Source organism: Lipotes vexillifer, unplaced genomic scaffold (assembly GCF_000442215.2).
Source record: "Lipotes vexillifer unplaced genomic scaffold, Lipotes_vexillifer_v1.1 scaffold1619, whole genome shotgun sequence".
In the NCBI taxonomy this organism is placed as follows: Eukaryota; Metazoa; Chordata; class Mammalia; order Artiodactyla; family Lipotidae; genus Lipotes; species Lipotes vexillifer.
Genome location: NW_006783846.1, coordinates 230003 through 237337, shown reverse-complemented (window position 1 = coordinate 237337; position 7335 = coordinate 230003). Strand labels below are relative to the sequence as shown.

The 7335-nt window shown below is 37.5% G+C and overlaps 1 non-coding gene across 1 annotated transcript; it reads right to left on the bottom strand.

Moving 5' to 3' along the window:
* Positions 1–1504: 1504 nt before the first annotated feature.
* On the bottom strand, positions 1505–1577 carry TRNAG-UCC (transfer RNA glycine (anticodon UCC)). Its single transcript has one exon. It is a non-coding gene; the product is annotated as a tRNA-Gly (tRNA).
* Positions 1578–7335: the final 5758 nt, after the last annotated feature.

Below are 7335 nucleotides of genomic sequence, written 5' to 3'. Positions count from 1 at the left end.
TTCCTTTTATGGCTAATATTCCATTCTCTTCTATCTATCCATCCATCCATCTAGATCTAGATGTATAGGTATATCAGAACTTCTGTGTCCTCTCTTCTATGGATTGACACTTAGGTTGCTTCCATATCTTGGGTATTGTAAATAATGCTGCAACGAACATTGGGTACATATATCTTTGCAAATTAATGTTTTTGTTTTCTTCAGATAAATACCTAAGAGTGGAATTGCTGGATCATATGGTAGTTCTGTTTTTAGGAGCCTCCATACTGTTTTCTATAGTTTCTGTACCAATTTCCATTCCCACCAACATTCCACAGGGGTTCCCTTTTCTCCACATCCTCACGAACACTTGTTATTTGTTGTCTTTTTGATAATAGCCATTCTGACAGGTGTGAGGTGATATCTCATTGTGCTTTTGCCTTTGGTCAAGGCAACTCTCTTTAGTGAGGCAATTCATGCAGAAGGCTGTTTGTTAGCAGCACTCCCAGGAACTGGGAACTAAGTCTTCATTTCTCAAAGGAGCACCCGGCAGCACCTCACAGCATCCACGAAATTCTTCATGCTCAGTGTTATTACTTGTCAAGGAGCTCTCAATATCCAGGAAGGCAATAATGTCTGTTGGGTTTTGAGAGTGATTCAATAAAAACACATTCTTTATTTTTCTCTTGAGTTTGAAGCCAGTTGAGAAATAAGATATAGGACTGATACACATAGAGTTAAAATGTCAGTTTTATTACTGATAAATGCAAATTGGAGAATATGTATTTATATCATTCAGTAATTACTCCATATATCTCCTCTCTGGAACTGAGCCTATCCCCCAAACTGCTGGCCTCCCTCTGCAGAGTCAGGGACAGACACTGCCTGGAATGCATACACCTGGACAAGCAGAGGACACCTGGGGCGTGAGGGCAATCCATGCAGAAAGAAGAAGCCTCCCCAGAAGTAACTGAGCCTCGTGTCCTCCATGCCTTTTCCTCATTTTATCAGAGGTCAGAGAAGAAAGCAGAAAGTGTTTCCATGCCTTTCTCTCATGGGGAGTAGAAAATGAGAACACTTTTCATTGTGCAAAAATAAGGAGTGGGATTTAAGCATTCCTTCTTAATTCTGTTACTTCCTCTGACTACTTTTGGTCTTCCCCACAGGCTTTGTGTCCTCAGAATAGCTCAACAGAAGATGTTATCCTCATTGGCGTCTTCTAACAAGGTCCTTCTGTCCCTGAGGCTAGCTTCAGGCTTCTAAAAAGAGAATGTGTAACTATGAGTCTGAACTTTATAGACATGAAATGCTTTTTTTCCCCTCCACGTAGCACGTAGTTTAAAGATACACATTCTACAAGACTAATTATGAAAAAATATGATTGTCTTACCACCCCCATTCAACTGATGCTCTAGAAAATGGCAACTTTCAAATATTTCGCTTCCCTTTAATATCTACCTTCATGTTTCTTTCTTTTTTCTTTTCTTTTCTTTTTGGCCTTGCCTTGCAGCTTGCAGGATCTTAGTTCCCCAACCAGGGATCGAACCTGGGCCCCCAGCAGTGGAAGCGTGGAGTCCTAACCACTGGACCAGCAGGGAATTCCCTTACTTTCATGTTTCTTAATACTATACTCACGTTGGCACTTCTTGATTTTTCCATTTAAAACATTATCTGTTGACTTCTCACTATGGAAGAAGAAATGCTAGATTTTGGGGGTTTTTGCTGCTCACTTTCCATATGTTCGCTTTTCATCCCCCATTCTACCACCATAATTATGACATAATTTCCTTTAGATCAGAATCAAGACATTGCATCATTTTGACTGTGTCAATGTTATTCACAATTAAGCCATGTACGGTACTATGACTACTTTTTCTTTTATGCAAAACTTCTCAGTTTCCCAGGAATTAAGAATGTTCTTACCTTTTGTGTGGGTACTGTTCCATTGTCTTACCACTAATTCATCCCTAAATTCTTATCTATTTTGTATAAATCTCTTCCCCATATGTTAAAAACATCATGTATTCAATTACTTTTATCTTGAGGGAAGCTTTTTTTTGTTCCTTCTGGCCTGCTCCATTCTGAACTGATTTGTCTCTAGGACTGCTATGCAGCTTTTATGCCTCCTTCCATTATCAAGTTGGGGATTTCCTTTATCTGCCTTGATTCCTAGATCCTATTTTAGTTTCCTGGTTTACTCTTTATTTGGGGGGTAATACCTCTTCTAGCATTTTCTTGAGAAAGGGTACAATGGAAGGCAAATCTTCTAAGACATTACATGTCTCAAAATGCTTTTATTTATTTTCGTCTACTTTTGGGAAGATAATTACAACTATGCACACCTGTATGGTTCAATCCATTTATTCAGCTTTAATACTGTTTGCCTTCTATTTACTTCCAGAGAGTCCTTGTCCTCTGGTTATCTTCTTTATAGTAACACTCTATTCCTGTTTGCAATATTTTCTTTTATAATATTTTACTAAATGTATTATTAGAGAAGGTGTGGTTTTTTTGTTTGTATGTTTGCTTGTTTATTTGTTTTTTATGTTTTCCTCTCTGAGATGATTCCTTGTTTCCTCCAGATATTCTTATTGTTTGTTTTGTTCTTTGACTTTTGCATGGCATTCTCCTTGAATTTCTTGGGATACTTTTTACTACATGCTCATTTAATAGCACAGAGAGCCTGATTACATGCTAATCATGTGTGTGTGTTGGCGGGTTTTACTATAGGTGGAACTGGTTAGGCTTTTCACTGGGAGCTTTAAGTTTTTTCTCTTGGACTTCAGACTTCCTGCCTGGACTGTATAATTCTGGTTACAGACATTCTTAGAGCCTTGTGGGAGAAGAGTATCATATCACATCTCTGATCTCAACTGAGTCTAGTTTTTACCCCATCCAGGGATGACACTTCCACCTCTAACCTACCTGCAAGATGTGGGGGGAAAGTTGCCCAGATAATGCTAGAGGAGATGGGAATCTCTGATCTAGCTTCTTAAAAACAATCTTCCACCTAATCACTTTCTTCTTTGTCCCACCTTCATCTCCACCACTCTAGATTGCTGATATTGGCCATTAAGCTTATAGGAGTCTTTCTGCGGAGGGTAAATTGGGTTACTCCTCTGTTTTCTGTGCTACCAGTTGAGTGTTCAGTATGCCCACACCTGGTAAGTTAGATTCACTCATTCTCCTGCTTTTTGGCCTGCAGCATTTGGTAATTTTCATCTTTTCTCCCATTCCTTTTGTATTCGGGGTGCAAATCATCCTCTTGCTGTTGTTTTAGTTAGGTTCTTAGAGAGGTGGCAAAGATAAAAGTGTTTGTTCGATATGCCATCTTTAACAAAAATGTCTTCTTTTTATTGTCAGTGCTGTGTTCTCCCCAGACGCATACATTTATTCCCTTTCTTTTATCTCCCATATATTCATGTCTTTATGTTTAGTAAATATGTATTTACAAATCTGAGAATCTTCTGAATCTTTTCAAATTAACATACTAAATAGAGACTTGATATCCAACTGCTATCTCCCTGCAAACTATCCAGAACAGGTCTTACACATTTCATCTTAATGACTACTTTAGACCCAACATAATTTTTATTGATAACAGTAATATGGTAATTCATTATGGTATGCTGTTACCCAAGTGCTAATTAAAAAGAAAAATAGTTGAAGGATAAAAGAGGGCTTGAAAGCACATCACACAAAAGTTCCTTCCTAATATATTTCCTGTCTATCACACTTATTACTGCAGGGTGGGTTGACAGGTTAATTATGTACTAGGCAGGAGAGCTGGTACAGAGGATGTTACAATCTCAAAAGCAAACACTTATAATCACTTTATCTAAATATAAGACAAACTCACCTTGGTGAAGGACTGCATTTAGTGATTATATGTAAGGCGACCTCCCTATGTATAGATTACAGATGGAACCTAGGTGAATGTTACACTATACAGCTAGTACATATGCTGACCCTGCAGCAGTTATCTCTGACTTATATCTAGGGATTCTGTCAAAATTTGCAAATTCGCTTTATTCTTTCACCACTGAGAATTCTGATTTCTCCATTTCCTTCTCAAGCCACAGTTTTTAATAGCCAATCTTCCACATGGTATTCAAAAAAGTACATATTGTATATAATTGAAAACTGTTATATTCATAGTGTTTATTTATTTATTTATTTATTTATTTATTTATTTATTTATTTATTTATTGGCGGTACGCGGGCCTCTCACTGTTGTGGCCTCTCCCATTGCGGAGCACAGGCTCCGGATGCGCAGGCTCAGTGGCCATGGCTCACGGGCCTAGCCGCTCCGCAGCATGTGGGATCTTCCCGGACCGGGACACGAACCCGTGTCCCCTGCATCGGCAGGCCGACTCTCAACCACTGCGCCACCAGGGAAGCCCATGTATATTTATTTTTAAATGATGAGAATTTATTATTTTGCTTAGGGAGGACCTTTACCCCATGAAGGAATCTCCTGTCAAAATACTGCTGGTGGCCCCCATCCTCCTCTATCTTGTCCTAAAATATGTCTGGGCCAAGAAACTCATCTCATCTTGGACAGCTCATTGTACCATTTGGGAGTCCCAATAGAAAGTTCTGGTTGCTGTTGTTTTATTTTGTTTTAGATTGAGATGATACTTCCTTGTAATTTCTTTCTAATGACATTAATTCTTTCTGGACTTACACATAAACTCTTAACATCTTTCACTAGAAGATTTTCTAATGTCTGAATATAGTTGATGTATCTCTTGCAAGTTCTGTGTTCTCTCCTGTATTCCTACTCATTTTCTTCTTTGCTTTTACTTGTCATTTTTGCCCAGAATCTTCTTTATGTTAGTTGCCATTCTCCAGAAGTTTTGCCATAATCTTCCAGATGAATAGTTCATAACTTAATATACTACCTTAGATGTATACGTATACAGATTAGAGTGAACCTATTAAACGTGTTGTTTTGAACATTATACTTTTACTGGTGCAATCCAAGACTCTAAGGGATGTGCTGGCAACAGCTTCTCATTGTATTGCCTTATATGAAGCACAGAATCTTTTCTGTCCCCTCAACTCAACTGTTGCTCCCTAATAAACATGATTTTTCTATTTCTCATCAAAAATAGTTTTAGACTTTAGAAAAATATTAACAACATACTGCTTTATGGCGTTCTAAAATTTAGTTGTTTTTCAAAACTTACACTTCTTCCAAACATGGGTACATTATTTTCTGCACTTAGAATTTATTTTAACTCATTTCTCTTCATTCTTTGGCACCCAGAATATGGTGAATGGTTAATACTACTTAATTCACTTCAACTTAACAATCAAATACATATCTATGGAACAAATACAGCCCCAGGTACAGTATTTAGCGCTTCTGAGGCACATATTAGCAAACCAATAAGGATCCCAGTCTTTGGGAAAAGACAAAATGTGAACAAGTAACTTTCTAATAGAATGACGCCTGCTGTGGAAGGTATATTATAGATATAATAAAATGATGGTAAGGCAGGATGATTTGTCCCACCTTCCAGGCTACCCTGAATGTGCTATGCCATTGGGTGGCTAAAATTATACTGTTGGGCCATGAATTGATATAACACTTTGATAACTTTGCCTGACTTGACAGCTTATGAATGATAATGCCACCTCAGTAAGTCTACTGGCTTGTTTATATTGCTTTATTGGTGTCATCAGATGCTCGACTCTGAGAAAAATAGTAGCCAACTATGAACAAAGCCAAATACAAGTTATTTAGATTTATTGATAAATACCCTCTGAAGAGCAAGAACAATTGTCATTTTCTCTCTGATCATCCTTGACCTAAGTACAATGCTTTTCTCCTTGCAAAACATTTCCATACTGGCAATTCTTTGAGCCTTACAGTAACATGATGATGTAGGTAGAATAGAGATTGCTGTCTCCACTTTGCAGATGAGAAAACTGAGGGGATGTGACTGGCTTGGCCAAAGTTGTAGGACCAGTATATGGTAGAGCCACTGTTCTCTGAATCCTGGCTTTTTCATTCTACCAAAAGCCAATCTGAGGGACCAGCCATTTTCTTGGCGCTCTATCTAATACATATGTTGGAAGAGAGAATGTTTAGGTGATGCACAGAACTCACAGGCATCATGCATGGCTTGTGACCTTTACTGAGCGAGGATTACACAGCACAGATCCAAAAAAGCAGAGGTTTGAGGGGAGATGCTGGGCCAACCTAATTTAGACCTTCCTTTGTGAAAGCTAAGCCAGTGAAACCATGTGATGGATGGATTCTTTTTAATATGGTATTATTGTCAGGGAATAGCTTCAATATGTACCATAAACATTAAATGCTAAAAATAATAACAGCAATTATAGATTGTTCTGACACCAGAAGAGTAGATTTATGCTTCTTAAATGCATTCCCTTAGCCAATAAAATGGCCAAATCACTTTTCTGGAAACTCTTTTCCTCTGTGTTAGATTACCAAGAGATGGCAGCATTCCATCCATCATTCAGCAAGTATATATTCCTTGCTTGAAAACTAAGATTTCCTCTTCCCAATGAAGTGTTGAGCACAAAGAATTAAATTTAAAATATGAATCTGTTTCATAATCATCCATTGTCCCACAGTCATGTGGCTCTAGATTGCCCAGATCTAAATTTAGATGCTGATGGTACATAACTGTAACGATTCAAATGACCTGTTTTAAAATAATACATGGTATGTAGTTGATGGTAATGTACAAAATCCATTGAGTGATGATTCAAGAAAGGAACTGGTGATGTGTGATTCCTCCTTGGATGCACTTGAAGTTTTCACTTATGGGCTTCCCTTTTCTATAGACACTTGGTAATTCAGAGTCAAATGTACTGTGTTAATAAAGCTGAGACCACTTTGTTTATCCAGCTTGATATTCTGTTTCGAGTTTGACACTTGTCTGCCAATGGAAAATTTTAGTAAATGTAACATCACAATCCACCAGTATGTGCTAGTCAATGAAAGAAGCCTCAAGATATGTGGCAATTTCTAGGGAAAGGTGGAAGCAATTTTTTATTAGGGAAGATTCAGAAATGATCATAAAGTTAAAATTTTCAGAAGTTCATATTTCCAGTGGTCAGCTTGTCATAAAAACTTCCTTAAGATTTTTTTTCCATAATTGAGTTATTACCTTATGACAGAGGCCAATGGAAAAATAATTTTGATACATTTCTCATAACAAAAGTGAATACTTTTAAAGTACATGGATATATTGCTGCTCTCCTTTTTCTTTTCTTTTGGTAACTGTATAGTTTATTTTACCAGTAATTGTCTTCAGTTGTCAAATATCACAGATTTGTCATAGAGTTAACTTGTCCACCAATGACTCTGACTGTGAA